This window comes from Hydra viridissima, unplaced genomic scaffold (assembly GCF_058129835.1).
Source record: "Hydra viridissima isolate aposymbiotic clone 2 unplaced genomic scaffold, HvirCarnegie_v1 scaffold_6, whole genome shotgun sequence".
In the NCBI taxonomy this organism is placed as follows: domain Eukaryota; kingdom Metazoa; phylum Cnidaria; class Hydrozoa; order Anthoathecata; family Hydridae; genus Hydra; species Hydra viridissima.
In genome coordinates this window covers 9,440,011-9,467,789 of record NW_028324305.1, presented here as the reverse complement: position 1 = coordinate 9,467,789, position 27,779 = coordinate 9,440,011, and the positions used below count along the sequence as shown (strand labels likewise).

Below are 27,779 nucleotides of genomic sequence, written 5' to 3'. Positions count from 1 at the left end.
TTTTTTTTTTTTTGTTCTTAATCAATGTAACTTTCTTTTTTTCTGACTCTGTAGAATTATGTAAAGTTGACTTGGTCATGTGAAAGTTGTAAACAATTTTAGATAACATTTAAAAAAATATTTTGAATGTACTTTATCTTTTTCACTATACATTATGAAATATTGTGTCAAATTTGATATTAATGTTGTCTATACTCCTTTGCAAGTAATCTCTACCCAGAAGGCAGTAACTTTTGTACAGAATCTGGATGTCTTTTGCTGTTTTATGCCTGCATTATTACTAGGATAATACTACTGAATATTTGAACTTTAGACAAAATAAATTAACACTGTTATTGATGCTTGTCATTAAAAACTAGAAACAATGGAAAACAAGTATAGATATAGTAAAATTTTGAAAATATAAGAAAAACTTTGCCTTTCAAATTAATACTTATTTGATGGCTAATGGAAGTGCTATATCAGTTTGTAGAATCAATTTATTGACCAATAAGTAAAAACAATCAATTTTTTGCTGAATTAAATGAATGAAATAAACTTGAAATATATTTTAATATTATAGGGTAATGAGATATTGTCTTTAGCGCCACCAATTGTTAAATGATGAAAACTGTATTCCACTACAGAAATTAATATTCTTCTTACATAACTTTAAGCTTTGAATTTCTGCAGCTGAAGTGACTATTATGTTTTAATAACTAAATGTTTCTAAACCTAACTTTTTTTAGGCAGCTGGAGCTGATCTAACCAAAGAATGATTCAAAATGGTAACCATACGGTAATTAATTATTGAAATTAAGCAAAGTAGTTGTAAAGATCTTAACAGTCTTTTTATCTTTCTTATAAATTGTTACTTTAATTTGTTTTTAGGTTTAAGTAGTGAGTATTTGATAAATTTGCATTTAGTTAGTTAAATTGTTTAAACAGTTTCTACAAGCTTTAAATTTTTTTTTTTTTGTATATAGCTTTCTTTAATACATAAGCTTTTTTTTCTTCTTCAGCAAATGATATCTAGTAAGATGATATCTAGTAAGGTTCTTAAAAAAGTGACTAGTTTGAGATCAGTTTTTGTTTGTCAAATTTGTTTTAAGCAAACCTCAGGTTATGGTCAAATAATATCAGTTCTTGTTAAGTTACAAGTACTAACACTCACAAAAGTATTTAATTACTATTGTAGTTTTGATTAGAAAAATTTCATTGATCATTCCATACAAAAACAGACTTTGACCATTATATACAGCTGTACCTGGAAGAAAACTTTTAAATTACTTTTGAATAATGAAGACTTTTTTTTTTTTTTTTTTTTTTTTTTTGTAAAAAAAAGCCATGTTATCATCCCTGGTTGTGAACATGTTGGTAAGTTGATTCCCTCTGCATTTAAACTAAATTGTTTTTTACAACTAAATTTACAGTGGTTGAGGTGTTAGGTCTTTTAGACCTAGCTTTTCTGCAAAATCTGATTTTGTGGATCGTAAACATTGTTGTTTTTTTTTATTATCGCTGTAATGTTAAAAATTGATGTATGTATAAGGATTCTCATCTAATTCTTATTTTCTTTTTGATCAATCCCAGCAAACCACAACACTCGGGTCCTACGCCGTATATGTATGGGCTAGTGTGGGTTGCCCAGCCTGGGTTCAGTGAGGTTTTTGTGTCGGTTTCAATGCGGGTCCCGTGTTGATATCCCAAACAATATTGTATTATGGCGCAAATAAAAAACAACTTCATTTCACTTTTATTAAACAATGATTAGAGACTGATAGCAATTTAAAATGTTGTGAATTTAGTTTGTGTACTTATATATAAATTTATTTATAGGAAATTTTTTATAATACTTTCTATTTTAGTATAATTTATGTACTCACTAGAATGATCATTGTATACGAATCAAATTATTTTTAGAATCTGTCAGATAATCTGATAAAACATGTTTACAATTTGTAATCAAGCATTCGTATTTCATCAAATATATTTGATTATAATCTGTTGTATGTGTCATCAGATAACCATAGTCATCTAATGAAATATGCAACAAATTATCTGATGCAACACAAATGAATAATGGAGGATCAATTCAAGTATGAAACACAAATTTGTAATGATGATCACGATGTTACCATTTACGTTTACATCTGTCAGAATTTGATTATGATGTCATATATATATATATATATATATATATATATATATATATATATATATATATATATATATATATATATATATATATATATATATATATATATATATATATATATATATATATATATATATATATATATATATATATATATATATGTATATGTATATGTATATGTATATATTAGGGTGTCCCAAAAATATGAAGTTTTAAAATATTGATGTCTCACCCCATTAAATATGTCTGTATGGTAACAGTGGTTTACCTGCCAAATTTTAGCCCATTTGGACAATGTTTAGAGGTCCCCCAAGGGGTCGAAAGTTTCTGATTTTGGCGTTTGATTGTTCGCTACCAACTTTTGATACAGTGTTATATGATATGATTATAAATGTTTCATGATTTGTTTATACAAATGAAACAAAATATATAATTGTGAAAAAATATATAAATCTGCAATGCCTTTTATTTTTTAATTTCAAAAATGATTGAAAAACAAGATTTTATTGAATTTCAGTTCGCTTGAATATTAATTAATAAGCATTTATGTAGGTTATGCAAATAATTCAAATTTTAGCTAGCAGTTCACGATTATATTCTGCAAAGTTTTTCCTATGCTGTTCAACTACTTGAAGCAAAAATTGTTTCTGCCCTTCGTCTTTGGTGATGGTTTCATTGAAATGATGTACCAAGGCTACTCCCCGTTCTGCAGAGTCATTGATGCTAACCAGATTCCTTACAAACACTGATGCAACTTGGAAAGAAGGAGTATCTGACCAGTTTTCAACAGGTACATCAAGAAAACTGGCATCAATATTGGATGTTTCAAAAAATGTTTTAGACGCACGCAAATTGTCAAAACTTTGTGGTAGTGTTTTCATCAGATGTGGGCCTCGATCTGCTTGTATTGTGCGGACAAGATCAGTCTTTTCTTTGTCAGACAGGAGAGATGAAAAAAGAGCAAGAGTTGCCAACTCTGGACTCTGCATCGTCGTAGTCATGCAAACGCTGTATCAACAAAATATCATTCACAGGTACATCAGCAGTGAGCCTGCATGAAAACCATGACTGAAGATAAACACGAATGATAAATCGATTCAAACGTTGAACACCTTGTAATTCTTGAGCTGTTAAGTTAAAAATGGTTTTGTTTACGGTGAATAATAGTTTAATTTTTAATGCGTAGATGGTTTTTGCCATCCATCGTGCCCTGTGCAGAGCACCAGGTTTGCGAATGGCTACATCAACCTGCAGCCCAACCATTTGTGCAGCAAGAAGTAGAAACTCTAAATAGTCATCTCGTGAATGTCTGATCTCAAGTTGACATTTGATGAATGCTTTAATTGCATCTGAAACAATTATCAAAGGGGTTGATCTGGCTTCTGATGTGTGATTCATTTCTGTCCATTTTTCACGAAACCTTTTGAAAAATAAAATTTCTGGTCCAGTGGATGGTCCAAGACAAACATTGAATACATTGGTAAGCAGCTCTTCAAACATATGATGACAGCAAGCCATCCATAATAAATTATGTCCCGTGGCTTTTTCTAGAAGAGCGCAAGCTCCATTGAGTTTTCCAGTATTGGAAGCTGTCGTGTCAAAGCACATGCCAATAACCATTGATTCACACTTCCAAGATTTTATATGTTCATGAACTGCATCAGCAGCTACTCGTCCTGATCCAGATGCTAACTTTGGAACTCCAAGAAGTTTTGTAGTGCCATCGACAAGTGATGAGAGCAGGACAGGTAACCGATCTACGTTGACCACACCAGTAACATCGGTCAAAAGTTTCCCATCCCAATTTTGAGGGAACATAATTTTCTTTTTTAAGAGCTGCAGCTTGTTGATGACGGCGCTGACGATGTCTATGCATTGTACTCTTGGAAAATATTGTCTCTGATATCGGAACACCAGCTTCGTTGAATGCCGATGCAAGAATCATAGTTGACTTTCTAATGCTGGTATTTGTCCTAGTCAGCACAGCTGCAACTTTGGGAGATATAATGTCTCTGCGATGTCTGCGTTGTGTTGTAGAATTTGTTTTACTTGAGCATGCTGAATGTACAAGAAATTCTTCATCAGATTTATCATCTTCATTAGAATCATGGCAAACGGATGATGTTGTTGAATGTGTTGCACTGTCCAGTTGTTGGTCTGCAGCTGACTCTGCAGTTGATGATAACCCACTCCGCTCACGGTAAACAATTTTTGATACAGCATCTTTTGCTGCATTATCAACATCTCTGATAAATTGTTTTTGACATTTAGCAACTCGTTTTTCTTTAACCATAAGTTTTTTGTCCACAGACCCAATCGATCCCGTTCTTGATTGTTGTTGTAATTTCAAAAACTGTCTGTCTTCATCAGTTTTTATTAACTGTTCAGAGTTGGCATAGCTGATGTCAAAAAGTTGACTCAACTTATTTGTGTATTCTTTTTGGTTCATTTGATCAGTAGAGTTATTTCTCTTACGATGCTTCATCAAACGAACTTGGTCAACATACAGATCTTTAATTTTCTGTAATATGTGATGTTTTTGTTGTACAGGCAGTCTTGATTTTACCCAAAATGGGAGCAGTTGCTCGTGCACTTGTTGTGCAGCTTTATTAATGTTTAGCTTCTGTACACGGTGATAGAATACAAAATTTTTCATGACATCTTGGCCTGAAGGGAGGCGAGCACCTGAGATGGTTTCTTTTGGAAAGCCGATAAGCCATATGTTGTTATTGCTTCTGGTTACTGTAGATTTAGACATACCCTAAAAAAATAATACAAGTACCAATGACTGTCATTGGTACTTGTATTATTTTTTTATATAAGTGTTATTAAGTATAAGTAGTTTAATATTGTATTTAAATATTTTAATATATTTTAGAAATATTTGGAGAATACAACTAAAAAATGATTACATAATTGTTATATTATTAGTACAATAATTAACAAACTTACAAATTGTTGCTGTATTTCTTGTTTTTTTCACCAATTTATATACAATAAAACATGAGCAAATTGTGTTTACTAAAAATAAAAGAAAAAAAAATGGCCACTTGGTCATGTGACAATAGCACTGCAGCAAATAAAAATAAGTAAAAGTAAAATTTGTTTCTAAACTTTTGTTAAAAATAGCGAGTTGACTGGTCAAAAATATACATTTTTTGCATTCTCTAATTAAGATTATCATTCTGTAGGTAATTGCTAATAATATTTTAAACTCTAATTAATGTCAGCAGTGAGATAATTAAACTAGTTTGCATTTCTAGCTTTATTTCACTCATTTTGTGCATATTGTTTAAGATTATTAATATGGATTTTGAATTAACTCGATAGTAAAATTTTAAAAGCCCTTGGGGGACCTCTCAAACTTGTTCAAATGAGCTGTAACTTCACCAATTTAATTATTGTACCCAAGAGACACCTTTCAGAGGGTGAGACATCAACTATTTAAAAAAAAAAAAATTTCCGTGCATTTCTGGGACACCCTATATACATACATATATATATATATATATATATATATCCAGTAGTTAAGACATGTCATAGATGTCTCAACTACTGTAATTTGTCAAACATTTGGAATATGTTGACACTATTGTAAGCCATTACAAAAAAAATTCATTAGAAGTGTTAGCTTCTGTATTTTTACATTTTGAATGGAACTATTATTATTTTATAGGTTTGTTGTTTTTCAAAAGAAACTTTTTTTCTTATCTACATTTAGATATTAATTCCAATTTTTTATTTAATAAACATTCTTGGTTTTGCATGTGTCGTTATTTCAAATCTTTTGGAAATGTCATTATATACAGGTGCTCTTTTAAGAATGGACCAGTTCAATATAAAATCATTAACTTTTTAAATCTTTCAGTTCCCATATGTATTTTGACAGCATAGTGTCTTTTAAATGCTTTTGTTTTTAAAATATTTGTGGGGTGTTCTTTTGTTTTTTATTTATGTTATATTTTTTTAAACAACAGTTAAATATTAAGTAAAGTTAAACATTATAATGGCAACATCTAATGATGATTTCAAGTTGTGTTCAGATAGAACAAAACGAAGAAGAATTAATTCAAAGGTTTCAATAATAGTAACAGAGCTATGTATGAAAAATGAGAATTGTGCTAGTATTTCCATGTTAGATAGAACTGTGAACGATATAAATTTTAGTAAATCAAGAAAAAAAATTGATCAGAATGCAAATGTTCATGAAATGCAAATTGAACCTATATCTAATTTTGATAGGTTAAGTTCTCAAAGCAAGTTTTCAGAAAAGTTTTCTGATAGTATTGATAATAAATCTAGTGTTGATTTTGATTAAAGTTGGGACGATTGGAAAACTGATGAAATTGATGGAAAAAAAAAAAGTGATGATGCCAATGATAACTATAACTGCAATGGCTGTACACTGAAAAACAAGTTGCGAGGTTGGGCAATAACTTACCGTATATCACATTCAACTTTAAAAAGTTTATTGCACATATTGAGTCCATCACTCCAATCTTTCTGATGACTCAAGAACTCTTTTAAGCACTCAGCGAACTGTAGATATTAAGCATATTGCTGCTGGAGAATATTTTAACTTTGGGGTGCAGTATTGGCTGCGTATTATTTTTAAATTAAATCAACCTGATTCTATAGTTGACCTTTTGCATATTCATAATAGTATTGATGGTATACCGCTGTTCAATAGCAATTCAATTTCTCTTTGGCCAATTCATTGTTCACTGAAATAGTGTCTATTAAGTGGACCTTTTCCCATTGCAATTTACAGTAGTACAAAAAAAACCTACACCTCTTGATAAATATCTGAATGATTTTGTTTTAGAAATGAAGAGTTTAAAGCAACATGGTTTTCTCTTTAACTGTAAAACTTACATAGTGAAGATTGATGCCATAATATGTGATGCACCAGCAAGGGCTTTTATTAAATGTATTAGGCCTCACTCTGCTTATAACTCATGTGAGAGATGCATGCAGCGTGGCAAATGGTGTAACAAAGTGACACTGTCCAATTTAGAAGCACCACCAATTACAAACCTAACCTTTACTGAGCGCCATTATTCTGACCATCATGTAGGTTCTTCGCCTTTTGAGCAGGTAGGTTGTGGTATGATTACAGAATTTTCTTTGGAATATATGCACCTTGTGTGTTTAGATGTGATGCACAGGCTTTTATTTCAATGGATTTATGGACCACGTGGGGATTGTAAGCTATCTCAGTTACAGTTATCTATGATATCTAACAACTTAGCAATTATGCATAAACACATCCTCAGAGAGTTTTCAAGAAAACCACGATCTCTTTCAAAATATAAAAAATGGAAAGCTACTGAATTAAGACGTTAAAACAGGCCCAGTGTACAATAAGTTTTTATTGTACACTGGGCCTGTTTTCTTAAAAACTATTTTAAAAGACACAATATATTCAAACTTCCTTGGTTTATCTGTTGCCATAAGGATATTGCTGAACCCAAATTTATTGTCAAAAATTATGGCCTATGCTGAACAACTCTTAAAATATTTTGTGGTTACATTTATAAGTTGTATGGTGAAAATCAACTTGTATATAATATTCACTCTTTAATACATTTGCCCAGTGATGCTAAACATTATGGTGTTCTTGATAAGGTATTTGCGTTTCAATATGAAAGTTATCTTGGGAGATTAAAAAAATTAGTTCATAAGCCTCAAAGTCCAACTGGTCAAATTGTACGCCGAATTAATGAAGGGCACTGCAACATCAATGAGAGCACTTCCAATAAAAATGAGCCAATGTTGAAGAGAATTCATTTAGATGGTCCTATACCTGTTGATTATTGTTCTTATTTCTAGTTCAAACAATACCATGGGTATTTTATCTCCACATCCGTTGAAGACAATTGCTTTCAGATTGAAAGTAAGTTAGGAATTGTAAAGAATATTTTGCACAATTCTACCTTTGCTGAAACCATTAATGCTTAAGTTGTATTTGAAGAATTTGAAGATGCTGAACTATTTTTTTCAGATCCAGTTAGTTCAATTTCACTTTCAATATATTTTGTGACCAAACTTTCTGGAATTAGACGAACTTTTCCTGTTGCTAGTTTGCTGACAATGTATCTTCTACTTCCATTTAAACAAGGATTTGTTGCTTCACCACAATTGCATTTATCTTAACTTTTAAAATATTTTTTTCAAGTCAATTTAATATTTCTATAGTTTACAAAAGAACGTAATTTATTACTTATACAACTTTAATATTACACTTTCTTTTGGTGGTGCTTTGAGTGATTTTTTTTGTTTAGAATTTGTGAATGTTGTTACTCCATCAATAAATAAATATTTAAAAATTTTACTTTGATAAGTTTAGTTGCGATATTAATTTGTAATATTTTTATTTGGTTATAAAAAAGTTAAAGAATGGTGAGTGTTATGACTACATGTCTATTAACATTGATTACTAAATTTCAGCTGATGCAGTTTTGATTTTACTACACTAAAATGTATGCAATTGTTGAATATGTTAAGACTAAAGAGATTGATTAAAGTTTTTTGTCAATTGGATGGTTGATAGAAATAAACAGAATTTTAAAAGTTTAATTAAAGATAAAGCTGCATTAAACTTTTACTATCCACCAGTAAATGCAGCAAGTAAAGTGTCAAATGGCAAAAAAATATGAAGTAACCCAGAAGAAGGCTTTTATACAAAATGCGAGTTCTTGGAACAGAAAGTTAGTACTGTTGTTTTTAGAGACCCTTCTCTGAAATCCTGTCTTTCTCTTAATAAGATTTTTAGAGCTTCTTAAGGGACTCTGAATTAGTCATCGATAAAATGGTTTTGCAATGGTAAAAAGGAGAGCACTCTTTTCTCCTATTTCTATAACATTAAGAGTGGTCTTCATGTTTGCAAAAAAAAAAAAAAATTAAAAATTGTTTAGAGCATAATACTTAGCTATTGGCGTGTAAAATATTTCACAGACATTGCATGTAATCAATGAAATGTACACCAAATGTAATTTGTTCTAGACACTCTTAAAAGCGCAAATGAAAAAAAAAAAACAGGCTGAAGACACATCTAATGTTAACTATGACACAGATAATTAAAATAACTGTAGAAATTTGGAAACCAAAAAATTAGGTTTCAAGTATAATTTGTTTCACTCATGTTCAGAGTTAAAATAAATGTAAATATATATTAATTTTTTAAATTTCATTTTAACTACTATAAAAGGGGAGTTCTGGCTCATTTTCATTTTTGATCTCCATTTTGTTTTTTTTTGATAATTGAGGGGTGTGAAAATGTTTTGATCTCCGTTTTGTTTTTTTTTTTTTGATAATTGAGGGGTGTGAAAATGTTTTGATGATTTTGGATGTGAGGGGAGAGGTGTGAGGAGGGTGTGAAAATGTTTTGATGATTTTGGGGTGTTAAAATGTTTGGGGTGTCGGGAAAACGTTTTTTCATGACGTGATAAAACATCATGAAAAAAAATTAATTTTTGCAAAGGTGTTTAAATTTTGTGCGAAAAATTTCTTTTTTTATTTGTTCTTGTTTTTGTTCTTGTTTTTCTTCTTGTTTTTGTTTGAGAATTGATTTGTAAATTTCAATTTCGTGCCATCCAACTCCTTTGCTCCTTAAATATTCAATGGGGTCAAGTGTTTTTATGCTTCTGATTTTTCCGTCCTCATTTTTCAAGATTCTCGTTTTTCCGTTCATTTTATTACGCCAAGAAAAAAAAAAAAAAATCAAATGAAATTTAAAAAAGGGATGATTTTTGATAATGGGGAGTTTGGTCCGAAAAGTGCGCCGCCATTGATGGGTTGATAACTGTTTCCGTTTTTGACGTAAAAGCCATCTCTGATTGAGCTTCCTTTAACCCACGGTGTTAAAAATAATCCTTCTCCTCTGTGGGTGCTCATTTTCATGCCGTTTCCATTTTTTTTGACGTAAAAAACGCCATTTCCAACAATTTTGTCGATCACAGTGGATCCAAGCGAAGAGGCAACTCCTCCCAATAAGCCATTGGCAACCACTGGAGCGGCTCGAGCAGCAAGCATTCCCAGCATGGGTAAAAGAGCACCAATAAATTCTCCTCTTACTTTTGTGTTGTGTTCCACTTGAGTTTAGCTCATTTTAATGGTGACTCCAACTCCGCGATGGAGGGCGTCCACAATTTTTTGATGTTGACTTTCAGTCACAAGTAAAACGTCGTTTCCGTTAAAATCGTCTCTTGAAAATCTGATGTTTACGGGTTTTCCTTCCAGCATTGATTTTTTTATTTTTTCGATTTGTCCCGGAGACACATTTAATTTGACACTGACATATTTGCTCATTTTAAAAATGCCTGAAAAAAAAATTTATTTCACTTCTCGAATGTGATAACGGATCGTGATGTCCTCGCCGCGAAAGTCGATTAAATTTCCGTTTTGATCGACGATGCGTGTGATCATCGTGGAAATTTCAGGGACTTTGACAGGGAGGTAAACCAAATGGGTGGGTCTCTCGATGATTTTAAAGCCAGGACCCACAGAGGGGTAAAAGGAGTAAATGCAATTTAATTGCGAGCCATTGATGTATGCTGACCCGATGACGTTGTTGACGATTCTGATCGTGTTGACGTTTGTGATTCTGATAATGTCGTCGGACTCGTATTTGGAATTGGAGTCTAATTGTCTTTTTGTGAAGCCCAAAAGCGAGGCGATGCTGTTTTCCACGTTCAAATCCATCAAATAATTTAATCCAAGTTTGATGGTTGATTTTAAAGTGTTTGAATTGGATCCAATTTTGATGTTTTCTGGTGAGTAACTGATTTTATTTGTGGTGACGTAACTTGCGCTTTGAGACGCATAATTTTTGATTGTGTTTGAGACGGTCTTTTGCAAATAATTGTTGATGTCGATGATGTCGTAGCTTTCTTCTGGAATGGTGATGTTTTCCCAATTGGCACCGTTGGTCATGCTGTATCGGAAAGAATTGTTTTTGCTGGTGATGTTTGGAAAGCTGTTGTACGTCTCAAGACCGAGAAAAGCCATCTCATATTTTTTTTCTTTTTCAAAAACGATTTTGTCCAAAAAATCTGTTGTTATTATGTTGGATGTTCCATCCACATCGATGATTATGCCTGACATTTTTTTAATGGGTGAAAAAATTTTTTTAAATGACTTCTTTTGGACAGTAAGAGTTGTCAAATTCGGGTCGATGTTTTTCAATGTATTCTTTTATTAACAAATCGAACGCAGCAAATCTGCGGGGTTGAGACCAGTAATATCTGCATAATTCTTTGAACTCTTCTTTTTTCTGTTGTCTCGAAACGAGGTCCACATTTAATGAGTCTTTTGGACGGTAAAAGACGTTAAAGCCGCATCGATATTTTTTATCGTGAATTGGTGACGACAAATCGATGACAACAAATCCGTGTTTATTCTCCCAGCATTCTTTGCAAATTTTTTTGAAATTTTCTTTTGTCATGTCGCTCGAAACGTGGTCTCGATAGATGTGGTCCACATTTTTTGAGTCTTGTGGAAACAGGCAAATAAAACTGGTGTTTTCTCGGATGGTTTGTCGGGGTAGCATAAAATAATTTTGAGCAAGGTAAAAGCAGTCGACGTTGGAGTGTCTTCCTCGGATGTAATATTTTTCGCACTTGTTTTGTTTGGTCAATTGCAAATCGTCAAAGATCATTAAATTGTTTTTTGTTGAATCGAGATCTTCAGGTTCAGGCACATCGTCAGCATTTTCAAAAAATTGACACTCCATGTCCTCGGTATCTGAACAAATTTTTGAAAGGTCGTTGATGACGAATTCAGGGCTTAGGTTTAATCTTTCCATTTCTTTTTGTAAATTGAACAATTCGAGGATGATCTCTTTTGGCAAATTTTTCTCGAAAGAGCTTTTCAGTATTTTGTACTCGGGTTGGAAAAGAGATTTGCCAAAAATCTGCAAGTGGTTATAATCTAACCATCCAGGTTTGAGCAGTAAATTGAGAAGCAAGGTTGTTTTTCCGGAACCGGACTTTCCAACGATGATCCCACGAATGCTTCTTGGTAAAAACTCGTTGTTGTTCCTTTCGTTTTTTCCAATATTCCATGACAAATCGGTCACTTCCATTTTTTTTTTAAAGAAAAAAAATTTTTTGAAATAAAATGTATTGCATCAGATGCAAAAGAGAAACCAGAACCATTCTCATGAGAAACGAGTGGACAAAAAACAACAGATCCATTTTGAAAGGGACTTGCGTCTCTTGTGGAACGACCAAATGCCAGTTTGTTTCTTCGACGGCAAAAGGGGGTGACTTGGTCGAATCGATCAACAATTTTTCAAAAAAAATAAAACTTCCATGGGCAAAATTTCCAGGAGAAATGCACATTCCAGGAATGAATTTTGACCTGGCACAAACCTGGACAAAAGGCTCACATCCATCGACTTGTACCAGGAGTGGAGCAAACCGGTGGACCGAGTGGACAATGCAGCGTACCACCACGATTTGGCATATAAATATTTAAACGACGTTCAAAGCAGAAATTTGGCGGATCAAATGATGCTTGAGGAAATGAACTCCATTCCAAACCCCACTCAAAAAGACATAAATGAAAGAAAACTTATCGAGCCCATCATCAAAGCCAAAGCCAAATTCGGATTGGGTGTTTCTGCAACAAAAAAAATTTTTTTCAAGTTTAAAATGGACGGATCAGCTTGCAGAGGAGCTTCACAAACCGGTCATTCGTCATTTTAAAAAAAGAAAAGTGTTTGTGAACGACATCGATGAAATATGGGCTGTCGATTTGGTTGACATGCAATCGTTTTCAAAGTTTAACAATAGCATAAAATATTTGCTCATGGTGATCGACGTGTTTTCAAAGTATGGGTGGATCGTTCCGTTGAAAAGCAAAAGGGGCCTTGAAGTGGCTGAAGCGTTGAAAAAAATCTTCGAAGAAAGAAAGTGTGTCAAAATGTGGGTGGACAAAGGAAAAGAGTTTTACAACAAGCACGTGAAAGCGCTGGGTGTTCAATTATATTCCACTGAAAACGAGGAAAAAAGCTGTCGTTGAGAGATGGAACAGAACGATGAAAGAAAAAATGCTTAAATATTTTTCAGCCAACAGCACCAATCGATACATTGACGTTTTGGACGAAATGGTGAAAAATTACAACAGCACAAAGCACTCATCCATCAAAATGACTCAATTGAAGCCAGTGAGAAAAGGAATAAAAATATGGTCTGGATTAACCTGAATGGAAAGATGTCAAAAGAAAGACCAGAGCCGAAATTTTTAATGGGTGACAAAGTGAGGATCACAAAAAAGAAGCCACATTTTGAAAAAGGGTACACTCCGAGATGGACCGAGGAGGTTTTTACCGTGTCAAAAATTCAGCGAACGGATCCACCCACGTACAAAGTCACAGACGCCAACGGTGAAGACATTCAAGGCACTTTTTATGAGCAGGAGATGCAAAAGACGCATCAAGAAATATTCAGGATTGAAAAAATCGTTCGCAGAATAAAAAGCAAATCACTGGTCAAATGGAAAGGATATTCAGACTCGTTCAACTCATGGGTGGGCAATAATGAATTGATCCGTTTGAAAAAAATGAGTTAAAAAAATTTTCTTTTCATAATAAAATGACGAATTTCGTGACAATTGAAAATTTTGACGAGAGCAAATTATCGGTTGGAGAGATTTATTCCGCAACCAGACCAATTCAGTATCAAAAGATTCCTCTTTTTTATGAGTACCCCTCTGGAAAAGGCCCTTTTATTTTAAGGACCCCCGTTTTGTTTTCTCTGGGTGTGTTTGAGAACTGCAGTTTTGGAACGAGCGAGCTGGAGGGATATTCCATGTCCTTTCTCGGTTTCAACGAAAAAAATGGGGTGAGTGAAAAAGAAAAAAAGTTTATCGAGGTGACTAAAAAAATATCAAAATTTCTTCGCGAAAAAGTCAAGGAAATGGCCCCCACTTTGAAAAAAGGAGGAAGAACGAAAAAAATAACGGCAGAGGATCTGTCCATTTTTAAAAATAAATCTGAGATGCCACATGCATCTCCCATTTTTTTCGGAAAATTGTTTACAAAGAAAAGCAAAAAAAACATTGAGGTTTCTTCTTTGTTTTTCAAAAAGGAGAACAAAAAGTTGGTGAAAACAGATCCTTTGGAATATGTCAGACAAAAGTGTTACGCGGTCGCCTCTTTGAAAATTGAAGGTGTTTTTGTCGGAGCGCAGATCGAGTCCATCCAGGTTAGGATTCCCGAAGTGGTCATTGCAAAAAACGCACCATCTGTTCCAAGCATCCTGGGTGGTGATTTGGATTTTGGGGAAATGGAATCTGACGAAGAAATGTGAAAACACGAAGAAAAAAATGAAAATAAAATGAGTTAAAACATTTTCTTTTCATATTAAAAAATGCATGCCCCTCACAAGTTTTTTAAAAACGTTTCATCGGCAGAAAAACACGTCGATTCGAGTTTGGAGATCTCGAAAATGTATTTGGGACACATGGATGAGAGGATCAAAGTGTTGGAGCGATTCAAAGAGTCGGATCGAACCAAAAATTTGGAAAACTTAGTGGAAAGGATCAAAGAGCTGGAAAATTTGGTTGAGACAATCAAAAACCTGCAAAAAAAGACATCGCAAAATATTGTTGTGGCAAAAAAAGATTTGGATCATCCAAATTGTTATGACATAAAAGGCCATCATGAGATTTTTGCTCAGAAAGACATAAAATTTGCTGCTCTTTCTCTCACGACAATATCGTTGTCCGTTGGATTGAGTTTTGACAAAGGAATTGCTGTCGTCACTTTGATGAATAAAATAAGTGGTCAATTAAACTTTTTCAAAAACGATGTGATTTTTTCAGAGTCTGTGGATGACGTCATTTTGGATGTGAGCAACAACAGCACCAATAACGTCATCGTCAAAAAAGGTGAAAAGCTTTGCAAAATAAATCACATCGATTCGAATTTAAAAAATCTGTCTTTGTTAAAAAGATGGAGATATTAAAAAACACTGGAAAAATTTATCCAGTTCTTCCAACGGCACCGACCGATGGAGGACACGTTTACCGCCTTCAAAAAATAAGCGAGATCCAAAAAGAAATGGAGGATGAAAAAGTGAAAAGAATGGCTTTGAGCAAAAAGAACCATCGAGTGGCAAAAATTATTCGTTTTGCAGACGATGGGTTGCAAACGGTGTGCATCTGTTTGGGGATTACAGGAATTGCACTTTTGTCAACCGTCGTTGCCACCCCAGTTTCGATTGCGTGCGAGGGGATTGCAGTTGGAATGGGTGCTTTGTCCATTTTTGGAAACCATCAAAACAAAAAAATGCTGATAAAGGCTGAAAAGCACGAAAAATTAAAGGTTCTTTCCGAGTCAAAATTGAACACGATTAGCGATCACATTTCAAAATCGTTCATGGACGGGTTTGTGAGCGATTCCGAATATAAATTAGTTCTCAGCGAGCTTCAAAAATTTAAAACCATGACAGAAGAGATCAGGACAAAAACAAAAAGCAGCATTGACGAATTGGCGAAAGAGTCGCTGATCCAAAAAGGAAGAGAAGAAGCCATTCAAGCATTTAACAACCTTTTTAAAAAAAATTGAACAAAAACACAAACGAGTTTTCGTTTTTGTTTAAGTTTTTTTTCTCAGTTATTTTAAAAATGGAGTTCTTTAAAATAACTGACCCGAAAAAGAGGGGTGAGATCGTGAAAAATTACCTGGCCAACAGGGAGAAGCTTTACGATGAGAGCATCAACGCGAAAGTTTCAGATGCAAATTATCAGACTGATTTGACCAAGTTTTTCAGACCACTGATCGAGAGCAATGAAAATGTGAAAAACGAAATAAAGAGCATCGCATACAAAGAGGTTGAGAACACTCCACTGTCTTTGACATATCCAGAAAGTCTATCTGAAAGTTTAAAAAGTGCTGAAAAAACTTTTGGAAAAATGAATGTGGGAAACATTGCTTTGGAATATTTGTCGAAATATGCGGCAAAAAAATTTTCAGCAGATCGAGTTTTTGGGATCCACGCAAAAGAACGCGGAAAAATGTTTATTGGAAACAAAGAAATTTTTATCGATGAAAACTTTTTATCATTATTGATGGAGAAAAGTTCAATGGGACAATAGGTTTTTGGGAGCTGATCACAAGATCCAGACCTGATTTGACAAAGGTGACAAACGAGGATTTGGAAAATTATGAAAAAATACTGGTCGAAACGCATGCAATGGAAAAAGAAGGGAGACCAACCGTGCCAAAAGCTTCAAGAAGCGAAAAGTGGGACAAGATTGTTTCAAAAATTTGGGAAAAAAATTACACAAAAACAAGAGGAATAAAAGGTCGTGGAGTGATCATTCTTCCGAGCGACCCGAATGCGCTTGTGCAAAGACTTAGTTTGAGCATCGCCGCTGGTCATGCTGGAAATATCGCATCGAGAAACGAAGCTGTGGCCATTTGTGATGAGCTCATGAGGCAGGGGGAGATCAACAAAGAGCAATACCGATCGATTCAAAAATACATCGAGTCGTGAAACACGAATTAAAAAAAATATTTTCTCATTTTTAAAATGCTCATTGTGAACAACAGAAGATATTTAAAAAAGAACGTTGTCGGAGGAGGAGGGATCATGGACACGTTTAAAAATTTTTTGAGAAGGATGATTGCTTCAAACGCATCAAAGTCATCTCTTCAATTATTGAGAAAAGCAGCAGCAAGCGAAATTGGAAGAGAAGCGATCACCGCCGCCAGATCTGCCGGAAAAGAATTGGCCTCTTCAGCCATATCAACCGCCAGAGACGTTGCCATCGACAAAGGAAAAAAAGCGATTGAAAAAGTTTATGCCAAGACGGGGACGGTCAATCCAAACCCCAGCACGATTTTGAGTGAAGCAGCAAAGCAATATGAATCCGTTAATCCGATGGAAGAGCTGCACAAAAAAATGTTTGGTTCGTCCATTCAAGCAAAAAAGAAATTGACAAAAAAGAACGCGGCAAGAATCCAAGATCTGGTCAAAATGGGAAGTGGGCTTTTGATTGCGTGATTTTTTTTTTGACGAATCAAAAATGGCATAAATTTTTTTTTTTCTCATTTTAAAAAATGATAAACACCGACAGATTAAGAGTTGATGAAATGCCCGAGTATGACACCGGCATTGAAAAAGTTGATTTTTTCGAGTACCTTCCAACGAATCTCGATTTAAATTCTTCAGGATCGATCGTTTTTGAGATTGATTGTCAGTCTGTGCAAACAGTTCCGTCTGAAGCTTACATCCTCGTCGAAGGGGTTCTGAAAAAAAATGACGGAGCCGCTTACACTGCAACAGATCAAGTTGCTCTGGTTAACAACGCCATCATGTATTTGTTCAGTGACGTCACTTACGACTTGTCAGGACAGCAAGTGGAAAGAGTAATGTACCCAGATCAGGGAACAACCATGCTTGGATTGTTGAAATATCTTTTTGGTTTTCAGCTTTCCGATGGTTTGAAGCAAATGTGGTATAAAGACACCTCAAACGCCACTGGAAACGCAGGGTTTTTCGTCAGACGAGACCACTTGTTTGCAGACACCACGTCCATTGGTGCATTTTCGTTCAGGATCCCTTTAAGGCACATTTTTGGTTTTTGCGAAACTTACAACAAAGTCGTTTATGGATTCAGACACACGATCACCTTTACAAAAAAAGAATACGATGACGCCATTTACAGAGCCGGAACTGTCACCGCAGGAGCAATCGACATCAAAAAATTCAGACTTTTAATGCCAAGAATTGAGCTGGATGTTTTGAGAAAATCCGAATTTTTGAATCTAATGGCAAAGAAAATTTCCGTTGACGTGGCTTACAAAGCAAACAAAGTCGAAAGGCAAGCCATTCCAGCTGGTCTAACAGAATTCCCTTGGACTCTTGGAAGGATCACGGACAAAAGCGTTCCGAGATTTATCGTGTTCGGCCTTCAGACAAACAAACCTTCCAGTCAAACTGCAAATCCAGCCGTGTTTGATCATTGTGACGTCAACATTTTTTTCGTGACCGTCAATGGAATAAAATATCCTAATTACAATTACGACTTGATTTTGGAGAAAAGAAAATTGTCATGGCCCATTCAGACGCGTTCTTGTTTGATGAAAAATATTACGGCACAAACGAGCTTGTTTGCCAATCCGGTTTGTCTCTGCTTGAATACAAAAATTTGTATCCGTTGTTTTTTGTTGACATCAGCAAGCAAAAGGAAAGAGTTGTTTCCGAAACGACGGAATTGGTTGTCAACCTAAAATTCAGAACTGCAGTGCCCGAAAGCACTGTTATTTTTGCAGTGATCGTTTCCGACAAACTGATCAAATTTGTTTCAGATGGAACCAACATGAACGCTGTTTATTAAGCGTCATGAGATTCTTGACAAAAAATTTATTTAAAAAAAAATTTTTTCTTTTCAAAATAAAACATGAGACTAACAAAAAATTACTTGAAAAATTTGCTGAGAGAAAATGGTGTCACAAAAACCTCAAACAATTTGTTGACTTTGATGATGATTGCGGTTGAAAACAATCTCGTAAGCAAAGATTCGCTTTTGGAAGGTGCAAAAGAATGCAGACAGGTGGGTCGACCGAAAAAAGAAATAAAAGATGAAAATGCGAAAGAGGAAAATTCAAAAAAAACGATCGATCCAAAATACGAGAGGTTTGGTTCGATTCGAAAAAAACCTGTGTCTGTGAAAACGACCAACATCGAAACAGGGGAGGTGGTTGAATACGGATCCCTTTACAAAGCGATGAAAAAGACGGGGCATGGCTGGAGATATTTGGAGCGTTGAAATGGAAAAGTGGAGGATGGGATCAAGATTGAGATTTTCAATTCTGAAAAACTCGAAAACAGAAAAAAAACTCCAAGCCCGAAAAAATGAAAAAAAAATCAAAGTCAGAAAAAAAAAATTTTTCAATTCTCGGAAAAAAAAAGAATTGAAAAAATTCTCGGAAAAAAGAAAAAAATTTTTTTTCTTGGCATAATAAAAATGGAAAACAGAATGCGAAAAATCAACAAGCCCGAAAAAATTGAATTTGGGTTAAATAATTTTCTTGGCAATAAAAAAATGGAAAACAAAACTGTCAAAGAAAAAAAAGTTTCAATGGAAAAATTGAAAAATCAAGCCAGAGACAGAGCGATAAAAGGATTTTCAAAAATGACGAGGGAACAACTCGTTGAAGCCATAAAAACAACAAGACCTGTCATTGGAAGTGTTCCCCGTAGACGCACGACTGAGGCAAGACCTCTTTCGATTGTTCAAAATCCCATTGCGACGAGATCTGTTCCAGAGCCCTCACATTACCTCATTGACCATCCTCTTCCAGAGCCCTCACATTACCTCATTAACCATCCTGTTGCAAGACCATCACGTCCACTCATTAACGATCCTGTTCCAGATTCGTCTCCTGTGTTGACTCCAGGAATTTTTTCAAGGTTTACGACAGCTGTGAGAAATGCGGCTGCAAACACCTTCAACAGCATGTTTGAGTTCATTGATCCGTTTGTTCCAGAGGCAGTGAAGAAAACAGTGAAAAGTGTGGGGAATAAATTTAAAAAAGAAATCGGATCTCTCAAATTTATGGCCCTCAAATCAATTGTGCAAGGAACAGTTTACAAGCCACTCAAACCACTCATTGATTTTCAATTGGCCGATCACGCGCTGAGACATGTGGCAAAACAATTTTCGCATCAAGTCAAAGGAAAACAAAAAGATGCTTCTGCCTTTTTAGATTTGGCAAAAGACGGTGCGATAAAAATTCTTCAAGAGAATAAAAACAAAAAAGCAAGCCTTGTTTTGACAATCGATATGGAGAGCGTCAGCCTTACAACGGGAGAAGAGGTGCATCGAATTGTGCCTTTTTTGTCAAAAGCTGGAATTATTTTGGAGTCGACGGATTTGAGAAAATTTTACGAAAAAGCAAAAGAAGAGATCCTCGAAAACATGGAAAAATACAACAAAATGGGTTCGAATTGCACAGTGTCAGCCATCTTGAAAATGGACATCAATTTAATTGACTACAGACCCATCGGTGGTCGATCGTATATCCCTCTCGACAACTTTTTGGCAAACAAAAAAGCAATCATTAACATGGAGAATGAGGACAACGAATGTTTCAAGTGGTGCGTCACCAGGGCGTGAAAAAAATTTGAAAAAAACAATCCGGAAATCAGCGTCAACGTTTTCATGTGTGAAAATAAATCCGTCCAGCCATTGCGAATATCAAAATGCATGAACAGCAAGCATGAAATCGATTTGCTGCTTATTTCAGACGAAAAAACGAGTCATTATTGCCTGATCAAAAATCTGAGTCGACTCATTTCCTCTCAAGCATCCCAAAAAAACGGGAAAAAATATTTTTGCAGAAATTGCTTGCAGGGAATGAAAAGCGAGGAGGATCTTTCAAGGTATTCATCTTATTGCAGAGAAAACAGTGCTGTTCGAATTGATCTTCCTCCAGAAAATTCGTTCATGAAATTTGAGCACATTGAAAGGTCGATGAGGGTTCTATTTGTGGTTTACGCGGATTTTGAAAGCTTTATCAAACCGATTGACTCGTGCGAGCAAAACCAAGACCAGTCATACACCAAACAGTTTCAAAAGCACGTTCCGAGTTCCTTTGCCTTTCACATCAAATGTTTTGACGAAACAGTTTATGACGGTGAACCATCCATTTCCGAATCGTCAAACGAGAACCAAGACGTGGCCCAATTTTTTATCGAAAGTTTGGAAAAAGAAATAAAAGAAATTTTTGGAAAAAACTTGAAAAAAAAAATGGTCTTCACAAAGGAGGATGAAATTAGTTTCAAAGCCGCAACCGTTTGTCACATTTGTGAGAAAAAAAATCATCGATGCAGAAAAAGTGCGAGACCACTGTCATTTCACTGGAAAATATCGAGGAGCTGCACACAACGAATGCAACTTAAAATACAAAATCCCAAAATTCATTCCGGTCGTTTTTCACAACTTGCCTGGTTATGACTGCCATTTGTTCATCAAGAAACTAGGTGGAGAAATAACCTGCATCCCATGCAACGAGGAAAAATACATCAGCTTCTCGAAAAAAATAAAAGTGGGAGAGTACATTGGGAAAGACGGAAAACCAAAAGACAAAAAAATTGAATTGAGGTTCATCGACAGATTTAAGTTCATGCCTTTCAGTTTAGACAGTTTGTCAAAAAATTTTAAGCCAGAAGAGTTCAGAAACCTCTCAAAATATTTTGAAGGAGAAAAATTCGATTTGCTTTGGAAAAAAGGCGTGTACCCTTACGATTGGGTTGACTCATTCAATAAATTTCATGAAACGCAATTGCCTCAAAAAGAAGCGTTTTTCTCAAAACTCAGTCAAGAGGGAATAAACAATGAAAATTACGCGCATGCGCAAAATGTTTGGAACGTGTTTTAATGCAAAACGTTCAGAGATTATCACGATTTGTACAACGTGTCAGACGTTTTGATCCTGGCAGATGTCTTTGAAAACTTCAGGGACGTTTGCATGAAAGAATACAAGCTCGATCCAGCCTGGCATTACACACCTCCCGGGTTGGCATGGGACGCTTGTTTGAAAAAAACAAAAATAAAATTGGAGCTTTTGAGCGACCCAGACATGCTTCTAATGATCCAAAAAGGAACCCGTGGAGGGATCAGCATGATCTCAAACCGACATGGAAAATAAAACAACAAATACATGAGCGACTCATATGATCCAAGTCAACCATCAAAATTTATTCAATACTTGGATGCAAACAACCTGTACGGATGGGCCATGTGCAAACCTCTTCCCACCCACGGTTTCAAATGGATGACCGAAGATCAATTGTGCGATTGGAAATCCATCCCGTGCATTTTGGAGGTTGATTTGGATTATCCTGAAAGCCTTCACGATGAACACAATGATTACCCTCTGGCTCTTGAAAGAATGAAAATCGGAAAAGTGGAAAAGCTGGTGCCCAATTTAAATGACAAAAAAAATTACGTCCTCCACTGTGAAAACCTGAAGCTTTACGAACGATTGGGAATGAAAATTTCAAAGGTGCACAGAGGCATAACATTTGAGCAACGGAATTGGATGAAAGAATACATTGACCTAAACACCGAATTGAGAACAAAAGCCACAAGCGAATTTGAGAAGGATTTTTTCAAGCTGATGAACAATTCGGTGTTTGGCAAAACCATGGAAAACATTGAAAAGCGAGTGGACGTGAGACTGGTGACAAAAAGAGAAAAAGTCACGAAATTGGCCTCCAAACCAAACTACGATCGTCACACGATTTTCGATGAAAACCTGATCGCCGTTCACATGAAAAGAACAACACTGTTTTTCAACAAACCGGTTTATTTGGGGATGTCCATCTTGGATTTGAGCAAGACTTTGATGTTTGAGTTCCACTACAATTACATCAGAAAAAAATATCCAGGCAAAGCAAAGCTGTTGATGACGGACACGGACTCGCTTGTTTATGAAATAAAAACGGACGATTTTTACAAAGACATTTCAGACGACGTGGAAGCCATATTCGACACGAGCGATTTTGACAAAAATCATCCAGCTATTCAAATCGCAGGGCTCAAAGTGGGTTTAAACAAAAAGGTCATTGGGATGTTTTAAGACGAAACCGGAGGAAAACAGATCGAAGAGTTTGTCGGCCTCAGGTCAAAATTTTACTCTTACAAAATCCATGAAAAAGAGCACAAAAAATGCAAAGGAATCAAAAGAAATGTCGTCGACAAATGCATCACCCACGACGATTAAAAAAAATGCCTCGAAACCAAAAAAGAACAAGTAAACAAAATGAACGTCATCCGATCCCGTTTGCATGACGTTTACACAGAGGAAATCAACAAAACCTCTCTCAGCGCCGCCGACGACAAAAGGATCATTTTGGAAGATGGAATACACACGTTGGCATATGGTCATCACAAATTAAAAAAAATTGCAGAGCCAGAGACAGAGCCAGAGCCAGAGCCAGAGCCAGAGCCAGAGCCAGAGCCAGAGCCAGAGCCAGAGCCAGAGCCAGAGCCAGAGCCAGAGCCAGAGCCAGAGCCAGAGACAGAGACAGAGACAGAGACAGAGCCAGAGCCAGAGACAGAGCCAGAGCAAGAAACAGAGGCAAAAAGGTTGATCGCAGAATGCAGAAAGATAATCGCAGAGAACAAAAAAATTTCAAGTAAGTCAAAAAGGTTGATCGCAGAGTGCAGAGGGATAATCGCGGAGTCAAAAAGATTTTAAAAAAAAAATCAACAAAATAAATGCAGGAACAAAAGGTAATTGACAAAAATGAGGAGGAAAAATAAAAAAATGAACAAAATAAAAAAATGAACAAAATGATCAATGTGGAAGGAGTCATTTTGCCGAACGAGGCTTTGACCAATTTTCAATTGATGGAAGCAGCAAAAAAACTTAAAATAAAAAACTTTCGCGGGGTTTTTGTCAGAGACACATTGCCAAAAAAACCGAGAAAAAAAGAATGCGGGATGATCAACACCGGGGATTCGAACACTGGAGGTTTTCATTGGGTGTGTTGGCACAAAGACGGAGACGAAAAGTTCAGCTTTGACTCTTACGCTCAACCCCCTCTCGTCGAGCTCGTCGATTATTTGAAAAGCCCAGTCTTTTACAACAGCGAAAGGGTTCAATTTGGAAACACGTCTTATTGCGGTCACTTGTGTCTTTACGTCTTGAAAAAATGTGAAGAGGGAAACAGCTTTCAATACGTTGTCAACACCCTTTGGTGATCACTTGCGAATTAAAAAAATTTTTCACCCTTTTAAAAAATGATTGACAAATTCAACAGAAACGAGTTCAGCGCTTATTTAGAAAATCTTACAGCAGACTCAACAGCAACGTTTATATCAAAACGGATGGATCCAGCACCATCACTTCAGACATTGATTTTAACTCTCAAAAAATCATCAACCTGGCAGAACCAACCAACTCGCACGACGCAGCCACAAAAAATTACATGGACACGCATTCGACAGGAGGAGGAACTTCAGTTGGCACAGCTGACTTTGATTTGAATTCGCATAAACTGATCAATTTGAACGAACCGACAAATGCGCAAGATGCCGCGACAAAAAGTTACGCAGACGTTTTGTTACAAAAATCCAACTTTTTAGGTCTTGTTCCAAATTCAAGCTTTTCGTCCTTGGGATTAAAATCGCAAACGGTGGCATCAGCCGCCACGACAACAGTTTTCACTTACTCGGACGGACCTGGACTTCTGAGAAGGTTGTGGTTGGCTCTCAGTGGAACTTTTCCTGGAAATGTTTTCATTCGAATATTTACAGATGGCGAGATTAACGTTGGAAATTATTCAGAAACCACGGAAGGAATAGGAGTGGACAACACTGGACTTGCTTGCGACTTGCTTTTTTCACCCATCGGCGGACCTTTTTACGCCAATTCTTTGCAAGGATGCAACGTTTTAAGCAACACTTCGTTGGGAGGATATTATACTCTTGACATGCCGTTCATGACAAACATCAACATCCAATTGGTCAACAAAAATATCTCTTCAATCACTTACTGGATTCAACCGTTCATTTCCACTCTTGCCTCCATTCCTGCCTCCATCCCTCTTTTCAAACTTTACTGCAAGACCTTCAGATATTTAAACACCACTTACGGAAACGAATATGTTTTGCTTGACACAAATGGAAAAGGAAATGGAGTTTTTCTAAAATACATCAGGATGCACATCATCGACGCTTCTGGAAGCTGGTGGGAATCGAGAGTCAGAATGTACGACGGCAATTTGTCTCCTGGAAACGGAACCGTTCTCAGTCCTTGGACACCTTATAATACAAACAATTACACCACTTTTTCTGGATATGACGGAAACAGCAAATGCATCTTTTCCTCGTCTGGATTGGAAGATTTTTATTTGTCTTCTTGGAACGGATCAAACGTATCCTCATTCAACAACACATCAACTGGACTGCTGTTACAATCCAACTCCACCATCGGATCCACAACCACCATCTCCTTTTACAGAAATTTTGCAAATGCAGACTCCATGCCCAGCGTCGCAGCCGGAAGAAGGCTCGTCGTCACTCTCAACTCCGGCGACGCGCAAGTCGGTCAATCCGGAAGCTTTAACCTTCTTCTCGGACAAGCCTATTATTACGCCTAATTCGCAAAATTTAAACACCTTTGCAAAAATTTTTTTTTTTTCATGATGCTTTATCACGTCATGAAAAAACGTTTTCCCGACACCCCAAAATCATCAAAACATTTTCACACCCTCCTCACACCTCACCCCTCACATCCAAAATCATCAAAACATTTTCACACCCCTCAATTATCAAAAAAAAAAAAAACAAAACGGAGATCAAAACATTTTCACACCCCTCAATTATCAAAAAAAAAAACAAAACGGAGATCAAAAATGAAAATGAGCCAGAACTCCCCTTTTATAGTAGTATTTTAACTGCAGAAAAATTGTTTTCTGATTTACAGATCATTTTAGGATTTTTCATTCAAATTATTTTTAGCCTGCTGTCTATTGTTTCGATAATAAAATCAATTAATAAAATTTTTTAGTTTAATTTATAATAATATTTGAAAATAATAATTTTCTCTTTTGTTTACAAAAAGAAAACATTCTTTTGACTATGAAAATGATGTTGTTGATGATGAAATAGAAGACTCTTATCAAGAAAACAGATTGATTACGTAAAAAAATTAAATCTATAATGTCCTAAATTGTTTATCTAAGATTATGAGACACCAAAAAATTATAAATAAATAAAATAGTATTATGGAATGGTTTTTGTTACTTTTATCATCTCATATTTTCAGATATGAAGGTTTTTTAATAAATGGCAGGTGTGGTTCTTGGTTCTGCCGTAGTAATAGTTTTAAATGTGAATATAGTTGGTAAATCTAGTACATTTATACCTATTTTGTTATCTTGTTGTTTCAGAAATACAAGCATCTCTATGGTTACAAAACCAACATCATCTCAACACTTAAGGACAATACAATCAAGCTCATGCTCATCTTTGTCTCAAAATGTGCCTACCACAATCCAGTACCTCTGATTACCAGCCTAATGTAATGTAACCTGATATGTTACCCAGTCATTCAAAAAGTATAATGGAAACATCAGCTCAGGTGTTAAATTCGATAAACTCAAGTAAGCTTATTTTTTAAAGTTACTTAGTTTCATGATTACTAATTTAAAAAAAAAAATTGAAGTAATTCAAATTATTGAAATAGTGAGGTTATAACTTAGATTTTGAAATTGAGTTTGTGACTATTGTATAGTAAATTGTAGAGTATAAAACCAATATTTTACATACGATTTAGCTGTTCTTATAAAGAGGTTATTAACAACTCTTGAAGAAGTAAAAGAAACTCAAAAGACTCATTCTGTCATGCTACAATCTATTATGCGACAAATAAATGCACCTCAGTTGGAAAATGATAATGAGTTGCAAAATGACATTCACTTTCCCCTTTCTAATATCAAAGAAGTTAATGATTTGGAGGAGCAGCTAAAGATCAATCAATAAAGAGAACACTGGTGAGTATTTTATTTTCCATGTTTAACAACATTATTTTTTATAACTTCATGGCTTATTTTATGTTTTATAAAATAAATAAGTAATGTGTAAACTAAATGTTTTATAATTATACCCTAACCCATGTCCTGGTCATGATGTTTAACTGATCCTATATTGGCCCAGGTGAGGTTCTTTAGCTGTGTACCTAGTTAACTTAGCTGTGGTAAGGTATCAAAGTTTTCCATCTCCTAGGAAATGGAAAGCTTTGAGATTAAACCCCAATTTAATTGAGGAGTTTGTAAATTTTGAATGTTAATCCTCCTAGTGGTAGTGCTACAATAAAAATACTCAGTCTTGATCTCCAAAATATGTTAACGCTAGGAAACGCATCCGGTTATAAAACGTTGTTTGAACTCTTCCATAATGTCATATGTAGGTAAGAAAATGGTATTATGGAAACCCATAATAACATTTTCTTACCTACATATGACATTATGGAAGCTCCTTAAATGATGCCATTAAAAGAATGGTGGAATTCATTCTCTCCAATAACTTTCCAGATTGCCCAGAATGATACAGAGTCTTACAGATTCTTCCAATAACCTTGAAAGACTGTGTACTCTTTCTGGACAATCTGGAAAAGTTTGTTCAAACTGGAAATATTTAAAGTAGTCTTATGCTATTCACATAATAATCTTGAAACGTGTGTAATTTAAATGTTTTTTCTGTGAGCTTTGTCCTGTAAAATATTTTTAATAAAGTTTGTGTATTAATACACAAACTTTATTAAAAAATCTCATACCAGCAACTGCTGGTATGGAAATTTTAAGCACTTAATCTAAACGGTCAAATCGAAACGTGTTTGTATATATATATATATATATATATATATATATATATATATATATATATATATATATATATATATATAAATTCTTCTTTTGTTCGTTTAGGAAAAAGAAATGCATTAACAACTATTGCAATCCAAAAGGAGATCGAAGGCGAATTCCGCAGGTGGTTCGCTAACGTCTGAGACCAGGGCTAAGACAGACGAAAAAAAAAAGGATCTGCAACATCTTCATATTCTTTATTATCAGAAATATAGTTAGACTTCAATATATATTTGACTATTAATTAAATT

At 35.1% G+C, this 27,779-nt stretch overlaps 2 pseudogenes across 1 annotated transcript; both read left to right on the top strand.

Moving 5' to 3' along the window:
* On the top strand, positions 1 to 27,743 carry LOC149886944 (uncharacterized; annotated as a pseudogene). Its single transcript, XR_016453546.1, has 6 exons — positions 1 to 778; positions 26,056 to 26,268; positions 26,442 to 26,678; positions 27,131 to 27,181; positions 27,232 to 27,316; positions 27,592 to 27,743. The product of XR_016453546.1 is annotated as an uncharacterized LOC149886944 (transcript).
* On the top strand, positions 5,845 to 8,293 carry LOC149886945 (uncharacterized; annotated as a pseudogene).
* Positions 27,744 to 27,779: the final 36 nt, after the last annotated feature.